This window comes from Meleagris gallopavo, chromosome 16 (assembly GCF_000146605.3).
Source record: "Meleagris gallopavo isolate NT-WF06-2002-E0010 breed Aviagen turkey brand Nicholas breeding stock chromosome 16, Turkey_5.1, whole genome shotgun sequence".
In the NCBI taxonomy this organism is placed as follows: Eukaryota; Metazoa; Chordata; class Aves; order Galliformes; family Phasianidae; genus Meleagris; species Meleagris gallopavo.
The window spans coordinates 12,560,442-12,572,920 of NC_015026.2; the positions used below are offsets into that span (position 1 = coordinate 12,560,442).

Below are 12,479 nucleotides of genomic sequence, written 5' to 3' on the forward strand. Positions count from 1 at the left end.
GGGCGTCTCCTCGTCCCGTCATCGCCCCGCAGCGCTGCGCTCGGCTTCTCCTGGGAGCGCCTGCGGCGCACCGCGAGGGCTCCGGGACAGCCGTGCCTGCGCTCCCGCCGTGCGGCCCGGCTCAGGGTCTCCTGATGGTTCCGCTGGTGCCGACTGTTACCGGCGGAGGAGAGCAGAGCCGACCCCAGCTTGTCAGGCTCAGTTACAGGATGGGGGGGAACGGGCTGCGGCAGAGTTCCGGGCCCAGCACACGCCGTGCAGTGCAGCAACCCGCTCCTCACTCCGGCGCCCGGCGGGAGCTGCCCGGGGCTGCGGGCGGTGATGCTCAGAGTCATCGCGCTGAGGCTCCCGTTCCAGCAGAGATGCAGCTGTATAGCATTCACCCATTCGAGTAATTCCAGTATTCACTCATCCAGAACGGTTTAGCTTCCGTTTTCATTCTCTCTGCTTTGTTTTCACGCATCGAATTGTTTCTACCCTCACAGCCCTTGCAGTTCTCTGGGCCACCACAGACCCCTGGGGAAGTTCTAAGCAGTGCTAGAGTGTTTTATACAAAAACCGCAAGAGAATTACCCGCGATAAAAAAGCAACCCCAAGCTGCAGATACATTTTTCTACTTTTTAAATTTACACATTAAAAAGAAGGCTCCGAGTTCTGTTTCAGGGAAAGCGACCAGCAGAGCGCGTTGGTGTGTCCAGCAGTGGGGCGCTGCGGGCACCGGCTGTCAGATCCTACATCTGCTGAGGCTGCCTGTCCCTGAGCACCAGCATGGGGCCTCTGTGGCTGCCTGTGCTCTACTGAACTGCACTTCTCTCAGCACCTGGGAAGTATTGACAACCCAGTTGTAAAGTAGTCCTGCGGTGTACGTACAACTCATGTTAGTAAGAGGGCAGAATTGGTCTGTAGGCAGTTTTGGAGGTTACGCGCACACAGGTACATAACCCATCCTACAGACTGGAACTGAAGCTCCTCTCTCTCACATTTACCCTTACCACTGTCAGTGCATTCAAATAAGCAAAAGGTCTCTTTATATGTTGTAGGGGAATTGCTGAGTCACTGCCCTAAGCAATGATTGAGCACCTGGGGAAGGGACACAGCAGCCCTGGGAAGCACAGGTGGCAGCAATTCCAAAATCCTGGTTCCAGCCCTCCCTACCCTCACTGAAGGGCTGGCTGCCTCGAGGGAAAGGTTTCTACCTGGAGATCCCTCCTTGTGGAGTATTTGGCGAGCCCCAGGCCTTGGGACAGGTAAGCAAATCTTTCTTGAACTGGGTGGTGACCAGCAGCCTTTTTTGGTAATTCAGAACTGGTTCTCTGCTCTCACCTTTCCTGACAGATGTCTGTGGGTTGGTGGCTTTCTTTCTCATTGTTTGTCCTCCTGTCTGGTCTTCTTGGCACGTTTTGATGCTGAATGTGTTATCAGAGGAAACCCAAACAAATCTTGAATGTTCAAAGCACGTTTTTGACTTGGCAGCATTCTGCATAGGAATAGCTGCTCCGTGTGTCTTGTGTTCTTGAGTTCAGCTGAAATAGCAATAGCAATTCATGGTGAGATTGCTTAGGAGCTTGTTTACATTCTTATGGGGTTTTATCAGCCTGGTTCTGCTTCCTGCAGCAGGTGCTTCCCAGACCATATCAAGTGTGCTGTACACATCTCAGTGCACCAGTCCTGTGTGCTCGCTGTGACACACTGCCCTGCAGTGGGACATCCCTACAGGGGAAACCCAGTGTGATCCCTCCCCACTGTGCCAAGAGAACAGCAATCCTTAGTTACCTCAGCCTTTGTGCCCGCTTACACTGCTGTGCTTTGAATGTTTGGAGTCCTGTTGAAAATGAATTCCTACAAAGGGTTCAGAATTCAAGTGCTGCGCATTCCAGAGCACACTGTGCAGCTGATCCCTGCAAACAGAAACCCAGTGACAATATTTGCTGCTGTGCTTAGTGATTGGAGCTGCCAGGTGTTAGTGGAGCAGATAGGGGTGATTTATAGACCAAATGGTCTTTGAGTGGTGTGAACAAAGGAACTGTGAATGGTCTGGAAAACTGAACCCCAGGTGGTCTGTCTGTCCAGGCAGCTCCAGGCTGTCCCAGGTGGCTCTGCTCACACCTGAACACCTCCTGGTTGTTCTGCTGGGCAAAGTGCTTTGCTGCTCTGGATCCTGGAGGGCAGGATCATGAAACCAAGGTGGGAAGGTTGCATCAGAACGATCAGATCTGAATGCAGTCAGTATTTCCTGTATGATGTGGCTATTTTACCTATTAGTAGCAAAGGGACTTAAATATAGTAGTCTGATTGAAAGTAATTGTTTTAATTGTAACTAAGATCTTCAGATTAATTTTCAGGCTCATTCTCGAAGAAGAAAAAATCTTATGTTAGGAGTTATGGGACAAACTGTTGAAAACAAGGGAGGAGAAACAGCAGAACAGCAAACTCCGACTCACAGTTAAGCCTTCCTCTTAGCTGGGCCTGGCAGCAGTACTGACAGTCTGCTCGTACTGCAAAATAGAGTTAGTAGTTAACTTTAGGCAGAATTGGGCTTAGGCAAAAGTCGGAGGGTAACCTTTCTGAAGAGAAGGAAAAAGAGTCGCCCTTTGCTATGGCTTTGAGACTAAGGTGATGGCAACCATGCTGACAGTAACTGGGAGTCTTGGGATGGATCTGATTTGTCCCAGGGGATGCAGCTGCTTTGCAGTGTGTGCTGCCATCAGGAAGGCCAGAATGTACAAAGTGTGAAATGGTGAGCAGGGGATTTTTGCTAGAAAATATGTTAAGTCTTGGAGGATCTCGTTCTCTGGGGAGAGAGGTGGGGGAGTGAGGGGGGACATCCTCAGCTGTTACAAAGTCAGGGTGATGATGTTTGTTTCTGGGCTCAAAGCCCTGACCTCTGAAAACATTCAAGTCAACCAAGAGAAGCAGGGCTGCGCTGGCACTGAGCTCACAGCACAGCGGTGCTGGAACAGTGCAATCCTTCCTTGGGCCTGAAATAGAAGTGGAAGTAGGTCACTTCATTTGGGTGGATATGAGCTCACGTGTTTATCCAATCAATGAGCCTCTTATTAAATATTTCCTGAAAATAGGGCCCAGGTGAGGTTTGTTCACAATTAACTGTCAGAAAAAGATCTGCTGTGTAGGTGTGGCTGTTGGTGAGGAAGCCCGGCTGCAGCTGCCCTGCCGTGTGCTCTGTGCGGTGCAGCGATGCAGTAATGCAGCAGTCAGCGGCGTGCAAAGCACCCTATGGAAAATGCACTGCTGTGTCGGGTCCTGTATTCCTTCTGTGTGTTAAGACTGTCTTCCACTGGAGTGCTGCCTTCGTAGCACCGTAAGGAGATGTGCTGTATGACAGCGGAATTTGAGCTGTGCACAGCCCAAGTTATTCTGAGCTCCAAAATGCCCTGCTTCCTAATGGCAGTCAGCTCTCAGTAAATACGTGATATTGATCAGCTCTCTGTTGTTATAGTTGTGCCTGCAGGAAGCAAAAAACATGATTAGAGGGGGGAGAAAAACACTTACAAATAATTGTGAAGGTAATAGTTCAGTCCTAAGTGGAATAGGTTTTATATTTGTTAAATTTTCCCCTTTGGAATACATCATTGTGTTTGGTTTTAAGCCAACTAAATTTCTGTTTTGTTAGGCTGCTTGGAGGGAGAATGGAACCAGATTGGGCTTGGAATCCAATATTTATTGAGCTGTGTTGTTCTAATGTGCTTTTTGGTTGTGTTCCACCTACCCCGTACAGACAGTAGGTCAAACTGTAGTAGCTCTGCTAATACAGATATTGTGTTACGTGGAGCTTTGTGCACTTAAATCAATGTGGAAGACTTTAATTAAACCACTCTGTAATGATTCACTGGCCTTTGGAAATTCATACCATATCAAAGATAAGTTAGTAATACAAAATGTACATTTTAAACATTCTGGTGGTTTATCTGTCAAGAAAATATTTTTTGGATGACGTCTTTTAGGTGATACAGTGATTACTTTGCCTTTTTGAAGAAACCTTTTCTCAAAGGTCAGCTGCCTTTCCTCTTTTCTCTCTGGTCCATACAGTCTTTAATTCCAAGTGTAACTGCTTGCACAGAGAAGTCCAGACCCTGAGGATCTTGGGTTACATCTACAATCCTGTGAATGCCAGAACTGGAAGTACTTGGTTCCCAGTACCTCTGCTGGCATTTTATCCATCCGTTTTAAAGGTTTATTTTGCCTGGATCAGCTCCAAACAAAACCTTGGTTTTGCAGCAGCAAGTGATGCTACTCTTTTCACATAAAAATGATTCACCTGCATTTTAGGGAGCAGATATACCAAATATTTAATATTATCCATTTGGAAGGAGGACACTCTGTTTTGATGTACTACAGCTGACCAACCACTTGTAAAGCACAGCCCTCAATCATTCAGGTCAGATCAGAACCACAAATAACGTCAGCCTGGACAAGGGGAAGGAGCAGATCTGAATTGGTGTTAACCAGCCTGTGGCTGGAGGCACTCATTGCTACATTTAAACTTACTGGAGGGCAGAGGGGAGGGAGGGAGAGAAGAGGGAACCAGGCAATGTCTGCTGCAGAAGTACTCCTTTGGGCACAGGAGATGCCCATTCCATGGGAGCCAGGAGAGCCAATTGGGCTCTGCAGTGTGAAAGAATGAGCTTTGCTGAGAAATGCGTTGCTGCCAAGCAGACCTTAAAATACTTAGTGAAAATAAACAGGCAAACAACGAAACCCCAAACCATTTTAGAATATAAGTGTGGAGGAGTGTAAGATTTAATTTTCTTCATTCAGTTACAGAAGAACTTTAAGCCTTTGGTGTGTCACTTCAGCCTTTCAAGGGCTATGATAACGAAGCTATTTTTATTCCTTTCCCTCTCATCATCCACTGCTCAAAATATCCCAGCCAGCCGAACACACTCAGTTTGCTGCTTCATAGTTTTCATGGTGGAAAAGAGGTTGGTCTGCAGAAGGTGCCTGGCACTGCTCTGTGCAGGTGGCAGAGCTTTGGCACCACTGGGCAGTGGATTGCTGTGTTTGCTCTGTTTCAGTTGTGCTACAAACTCTGCAGACTTTTACAGCAAAGTCTGGGAGATGTCTTTGATAAACCGCCGTGTTGTTTCCTTTCTGCAGACAATAGCATCAGCCCTGCTCTGTTTTCCAGTCAGTGCGTACAGGAGCAAAGCCTTCATTTGTCACTTGCTATTTGTGGCAAGGCTGAAGGTAATTGAGCCATTTAAACAACTTGGCAATTTGTTTCTGATGGCCACAGAAGAGCTGCCCAGCTTATTGAAGCTTGGTTTTTGAGGTCTAACTTTTCCAGATGCAAAAGGAAATTTAAAAATGAGGTCAGCTCTATTATCTGTATGGGTAAGGCACTTTGTTGTGGGTTTTCAGGTCTATAGGTTTTATATACTTCTCCACTCACAAAATTTTAAAGCTATGTTTTAATTGAAGTGAGATCTCTGTTCGTAAGTGGTGCACACAGACCTGTTCTCATGTGTTCTCTCCAAGAGGTCACAGGGTGGGATGTGGGGCTGTGGCGGTGCTCCTGGTGCCCACACTGCCCAGCGGGGCTGGGGTTGTGCCCAGGGATGTGCACAGCTTTGTTTGGAGCACCTCTGCAGGACTGCGAAGGTCGGTCGGAGGCTGCTCTGAGGTACAGCTCCACACACAGCTTGCAGCAAGGAGCAGCTCTGCTCCCAGACCTGGCAGCCCGTGGTCCAGGGGAAGCCACACTCAGCTCCCAGCACTGAAAAACGCTTTGGTGTCAGTTTGTTTCACCTGAGCAAAGATTTTTGCCTCCAAACTGTCACAGCCAGAGCTTTGTTTTTAAGGGACGTGAGTGAACCACCTTCAAACTGCTGCATTGCCACAGATGCAGGCAGCCCTGGCCGTGCAACACAGGATGCCCCTGCAGCTCTCAGCCCTGCTGTGTGGGGCAGGGAGGCCGTGCCTGTGACCACCTGTATCAGTGCTTCGTGTAAGGGCGTGAGGAGCTGTGGGGGTGCAGCAGATCATGTAATGCTTAAAGACTCTCTGTTAAGTGTATTTTACTAAGCCATCAAATATACCATTGCTGACCATAGCTCTGCTGCTCAGCACTGACTCTTTGTAGGACGAGCGCGTGCGCCCGTACTCGTGGGGTGCTCACACAGAGCATCGGTGCCCGATTGCTCACAGAGCGTTAGTTGCTTCCCTCAGCCTGTGCCCTCCTCTTCCACAAAAGCTTCAGCTTATCAGCACTGATACCACGTTATGCAGCACCTGCATGCAACCAGTGCTGTGCCAGCCATCTCCTGCTGGGGAGGAAAGCATCCATCGCTTGTTCCTTTTATCTGCCGGCATGAGGAGAAAAATGGGAAGGTAGCAACAAAAATTATTTGGTGTTTGCCTTTAGATAAAATCCTTCTGCTCCTTTTGTCCTTCGAAATGTTCCAGATTGGGCAAAGCAATTTTCTGAGCAAACTGACTGCAATAACTTAAATTGAATGGTAATTGCTTTTTCTATCCTTCCCAAATGTCCTTACTCCCCATGCAAAGAGAAGATTTCTGTCACTGGTGGACCTATCCAAAATCTGATTTTTTGAATTAAGTAGTAAATAATTTGTTCAGAAATTTGTGTGCAAGACAGAAGTAAATAAGCTGTACTAACAAAGCTGTCAAAATCTGAGCAGTTCTGATGATTTCAAGGGATTGGTTGTGTGCACTTCTATGTCAGTGATGATCTCCTGCAGAAGACTGAATTGGAAAAAAGAAGTATGAAATTATTTCATTGTTGACTCAGCAGCCAAAGCCCCAGTGCAGGTTTTGTGTAAGTGCAATGAATGCCCCAAAGTTTAGTAAGGAGGGCAGGGAGGGGTTTGGCCACGTGAGCAGAGCTTGGGGGGCTCTGGATCATTTCTGCCTGTTGTACTTTTCCAAGGACAGTGTAAGAAATTCTCCAGAACCAAACACACCGTTATCAGAAGGGAAACGTGTTTGGTCTCCATCACAAAAATGTTGTGTACAGGAAACCTCCAGATTGCAGACACAAAATGAAACTGAGAAATGATTCCAAATTCAGTGACGTTTTGCACAAAACAATGTTTATTTTTATGGATTTTTGTACAATCAGAATTTCTGCAATCTTGCAATAGCTCCAAGCTGTTTCTCCAATTTCCCAACCATGATCTCCACATGCAGTCAGCAGTGCTTACCTGGGAATCCTGTGGTGGCACTCAAGTGATTTCAGTGCTGTGCAGGTTGCTGCAACTGCTCTGACATTCCCTTCCCACAAGCACTGTGCTGGTAAATGGGGTTCCTGGCTTTGCACGGCTGTTGGAAGGGCCCAATGTCACAGCAGCCTGTGATCCAGGGCTGCAGCTGAGCGTCGCACAGCAACTTAAAAATAATAATTTAAGCAGTGCATTGACTGAGGGAGCAATAGCAGGGTCAGATCGAGAACTGAATGTGCAGCTACCAAGGGCATTCTGGACATGGGGAAACAGAAATTAGAAACTGTCAGCAGCAAATTGCCAATACAATTAACATTAAGTGGAAACAATTTCATTAAAGTGAAGATCTGATCAGCTGAACTGCACAGTGCAGATTTTCCAGCAGGAGTTACACTACGGCTGTTAGGGAAGGAGGAAGATGGCAGCTCGTTGCACATCTCGTTTTAGGGCCTTCCTGGGTGGGTTCAGCCGCAGGTACGGCCACCTCCGCTCTCTCCACTGTGCTGCCACCTCATTAAAGTCTGTGCATGAAAACAGGGATGGAAGTCCTCATTCCCTTGTGACTTGGGCAGGTGCTATTCCTCAGCTCTTCTTCCTAGGGCTGCATTCTATACAGTTGAGGGAGTGCACTCAGATCAGAGATTTTGCCCCAGGAGCGGCAGCCCGCAGTGTCTCAGGTATGGGAATGAAAGGAGCAAGAGGAATTAAGTTCATTTTTAGTGGCGTGCTGTGATTGCTGGTAGCTGTTGTACATTTCTATTTAGGCAATAAAGGAGCTAAAAGGAGAGAGATGGGAGTTCGGCCATCCTGACAGAGCCATGAGAAAACTATCCCTCAGCTCACATGTGGGGAATTTGTATCATCTGAAAAGAATCTGTCTGTAAAAGTGTAATAATAGCAATAATAACAAGAAAGGAGCACAGATAATACTGAAGATTATCCTGTTGTGCAGCAAGGCCGGTAGGTGTGAGTAACTACAGAGGGCTCTTGCAGCTGGGGAAAACAAATGCCGTGCAATTTGGAAAGGATGCAGGGATCTGCTTTAAGAGTAGGGCGCGCAGGAAGGAAATAGGAAGGAAATTGGTGTACTTATCCATTAAAATATTGTCTATCTAATACATCTTTTCTGCTTATAAATGGCATTTCATGCCTTAAAGTATAGTAATTTTTGTATGTACGTATGAGAGATGTAATTGCAGAAATCCTATGTATGGGATATAAAGCTGCTGAGGGGCTTAGAGATGGCTGGGGGTGTTCTATCTTTAAGGAACAACTGATGTAACTTCCATCTCTGCATACGAGTGATTTTTAAATTGATCTTTTTCCTTTCTTGCCACAAATCACACTAATAAATAATGGGCTGTGCGTAATGTTTGCTCAAACCACAGTCCCATACGATCAACAAAAGCACATCCGTGTTCTTTTCGTACCCATTCGCCTTGTCCTGTGAACTTGGCTTTCCATGGGGTTTGCCGAGGTCGCTTTGGGGGCTGTGTGTGAAGCTCACCTCGTTTGGCCGGTGATGGTAGGGCGCAGTGGAGGAACTGGTGAGGGCTGTAGGCTGTGCGTGTGATGCTGCGAGGCGTTTTGGGCGCAACGTGCGCCTTTCACGGACGAGGCATGGCACGTCTGAATCTTCGGGGCAAATACTTAAAGACCACTTTGCGTGTGCATGCATGACTTAAAATTGCTCGGCTGTGCAATATGTGAAATAGTACGAGTTGGTGGCTGAATGCAAACAGTCCCTCTTCTGGGACACTGATTTTGTGACTGCAGTTATTCGGGTTTGCTTTGTGCCCCTACTTTTGAGGAAGCAGAAATCTGTTTGCTAGAATATGAATTGCATGCTCCCAGTTGTAGTATTATCCAATGTAAAATTCTTTGTTCTTTTCTTCGTAATTAATTTTAAATTATTAAATTTAAAGATCTAAACTGATGGAAGCAATTAATCAACATAAGTCAGGACGTTAAAGTCCTCGTACTGGCTTTGGGTGGATTTAGCAGTGCTGTAATTACCCATTCCAGTCCCGGAGGATCATTTGCAGTTTCCAGCTAGCCGTGCTGCTTCTTGTTTCCTGTAACAAACCCATGAATGTTCCAGCCCTTCCCAGGTGCAGCACCCAGCACATTACCAACTTGCAGAGAAGGGAACAAATCTTTTCCCTTAGCAGTCATGCTAAGCCAGCATGTACAGTGAGGAGGGTGCAAGCTTGGAAGAGAAGGAACATTTTTTAAGTGGTTCTCCCTTTTCATCCCCTTTGCTTCCAGCACCAGGGGAAGTGAAAAAGACACTGGAAGAAAATAGAAATTGAGAAACAAGATTTATGCAAGATAATGTGTCTGAGAGCTGACTTGAAGACATCACTTCTCTTATCTGTCATATGAGGGGGTTTCTTGCTTTGTTTCCCTACAGTTCCCATGCTGGTAGAATTGCAAGACTCAGTCATGAAATCTCTTCTCATGAAAGAGTTTTTGAAGCTGAGGGTGTATTTATGGCTCTCCATTCTTTTTCTCTTCTCCCTGGGCCATGCACAGAACTTATCTGGAGATATCTGAAGTTATTAATGCCCAACTGCTCACCGCAGAGCAGTGAGCACTGAAGGTACCCGGCTTCATGGCAGCCCTCAAACCTCAGCTCTGAGTTTCCTGGAAGGAAAAAGAACGAGATGGGAAGAGATTATTTAGGTTTACTTAAACAGTTACGTAAGTGGTGAGCAAAACAGAAGAGTATTTACGTTGGCATTACACATTAAATAATATTAAAAGGAACTTAGCTCACAGAGGAACTAAATGAGCTATGACTTTCATAGGAAAGATTTACAATTGGCAAAATCAGTGCTTACCTCTATCAGTTTAATTAAAATTCAATCTCTGCGTTGTGAGGCAGCCAACATTCCCCTGGGAGAAGCTGCATTTTGATTAAGCACCATCTGATGTTACGAGTGTAAGTACTTTGTCTTTTATCAGCACTCATCCCCTCTGGAAGTTCATGCCCTGGGACTTTGAGGGACACCTTTCCCAGCCCATGCTTGGAGCAGTGAAAGATGTAGGAAGGATTGTTTTGGAGGTTTGGGTTGGTTTGGTTCATTACTTTGAACTTAAATCTTCCAAAGTATTTCCTGTCTTCAGCACTGCACTTCTAGATGGCACTGTTGCTTCGTTTTCGTTTTCCAATCTTATCAAGCTTACCTGTTTCTACCTTAAAATATTTGTATTTTGAAAAGCAAACCTATGAGTGACTTAAATGTAAGCTTTTGTGTGGGACAGGATATTGACTGACAATTGCAATTACAAAATGACTGGCTGTATTCTTCTTGTATTAAATGTTCATATTGCATTGCATTGACAAATTAGTATATGCAAAATGGCCACAAAAAAAAAATCGTGTGTGCAATCCTTTGATTTCCAGGCAGGAAAAAATAAGGTGACATTAAGACTTGGTTATTTATCCTGCACATCAAACGTACGCTGACTTCCGATTCCCAGCTAAATGTGGTTACTTTGGTGGAAACTCACTGAAGCAAAGGCTGATAAATCTATAATCTATGCAGAGGCATTCATTTTTGAGATTAAACTGACATCTGCTGGTGTCCCGTCATAAAATACCTGCAATTAACGTGATGACAAAGCACATACAGTACTGTGTGTACGTAGTGACTCGTGACGCTGTTGTATGACGCAGTAGGGTGGAGAAAAGCACCAACAGCCAAATGCAGAGCGTGGGGCTGCTGGGCACCTCCTTCTGCCAGAAAGGAGACTGAGGGGAGCTCTCGTGGGACACTGCTTTTGAACTCACTTCCATTTTCTGAAATTGCCATGTGGCCTTTCCTCTCTCTCTCTCTCTCTCTCTTTAACAAGGTGTATTTATCATCTTAGAGCACAGCCCATAGAGCAGGGGAGCTCAGCGAGATTTGTCTTTGTTTCTGGCCTGTTTCCTCCTGCATCCTGCATGGAGCTGGGAGCTGGACTCTGATCTTTGAGGGTCCCTTCCAACCCAGGATATTCTGTGGCTGCAACCAACAGCTGTACATGGACAGTTGGTGAGGACAGCAGTGGGACAAAACAGAGTAATGATTTTGGAGTCCCCACAGGAGGGTAAAAGTTTTAGCAGGAGACAGGCTGTGAGGAGATGTAAGCAACAAACATGACACAGAGTGAGAAGGAGTTCAGGTGCAGCTCGTGCCTTCCTTCACCCCAGGAGGTGCATTCAGTCCTGGCTTCTCTCTGCTGCGGTTTCTCAGCTGCTCACACCCACCTGGCAAAGGAAATTCAGTTACAAATAGCACAGTTATTCCAGTTTTAACACATCTGGGGATCACACATCGTGATGTGATCATATGATAAATATCACCATGTGATTTCTTAACAATGGTGGAAAGTCATTCATCTCTAAGTCACATTTACTTTTGAGTTCAAATGCTAAGAAGTAAGAAGGAATTAATGTTGCTGAATCAAAGCAGAAGTAAACCCATCACAATTTCCTTCCCTTTCCCCTACTTCTCCTCTCTTCCGGAATACTCAGAGCCCTCGCACTTTGGCGCCTGATGCAAACCTGTGTAGACATACCTGTTAGCAATTCTGTAGATTGCTCTGTCTGCAGAGTTCACCTCTTGTCGCTTGGATTGAGAGCACCTTTTGTCCTGTGTAACCTGAGTGCTGGCTCTGGGACGACTTGAACTGAAGCTTTGTTTGTGTTTCTTGGGGTGAGGTCCAAGAAAGGGTTTATGCTCAAAAATAGGACTTCAATGGATTTTTAGATACTTTCAGCCAAAAAGCTGGACAAGGTCCTTGCTGAGCCTCCTGGGGTTGGTGACTCCTTCCACTCTAAAGCAGATTAAAGCTCTCAATGACAAATCTGGCCAACTGGATCACCTCAGCTACAGCGGGAAAGCAGTGCTCATTGAATCCCACACTGCAATCTGCCTGTTGATCATTTTCTGCCTTATTTCGGTATGTGTTTGTGAGCCGTTTGGTTGGATGGAGAAAAGAGCAATATGCTGCGAGTTTCCAGAGGCTGAATCCAATGAATTGCCTATAAGAGCCCTAGTTAAAGTCACTGTGTCTGTTGGGAGGCTTCTTTGATAGTTTTCTTTTTTTTTTTTTTTTTTTTTGTTCGTGCACCGTTGGCTGAAATAACCGAACCTGGTAACACAGGCGTATCTTGGAGTTAAGGGGAGGCCCTCCTCGCTCTCGGAAACGTGCGCTCCGCCACTGCTGCTGGCAGGGAAGTGGGCGATCGCTGTTTCAGTTCGGGTGTCCCCGCGGCAGAAAGCTGCAGGA

The 12,479-nt window shown here is 46.3% G+C and overlaps 1 long non-coding RNA gene across 2 annotated transcripts; it reads right to left on the minus strand.

Moving 5' to 3' along the window:
* Nucleotides 1–9,507: 9,507 nt before the first annotated feature.
* LOC109370263 lies at nt 9,508–12,014 on the minus strand. Of its 2 annotated transcripts, none has more exons than XR_002120256.2 (3): nt 11,766–12,014; nt 10,806–11,454; nt 9,508–9,845 (listed from the first exon to the last, which is right to left on the minus strand). It is a non-coding gene; the product is annotated as an uncharacterized LOC109370263 (long non-coding RNA). The 2 variants fall into 2 exon arrangements; XR_002120255.2 differs by having other exon boundaries at nt 10,043–11,454.
* Nucleotides 12,015–12,479: the final 465 nt, after the last annotated feature.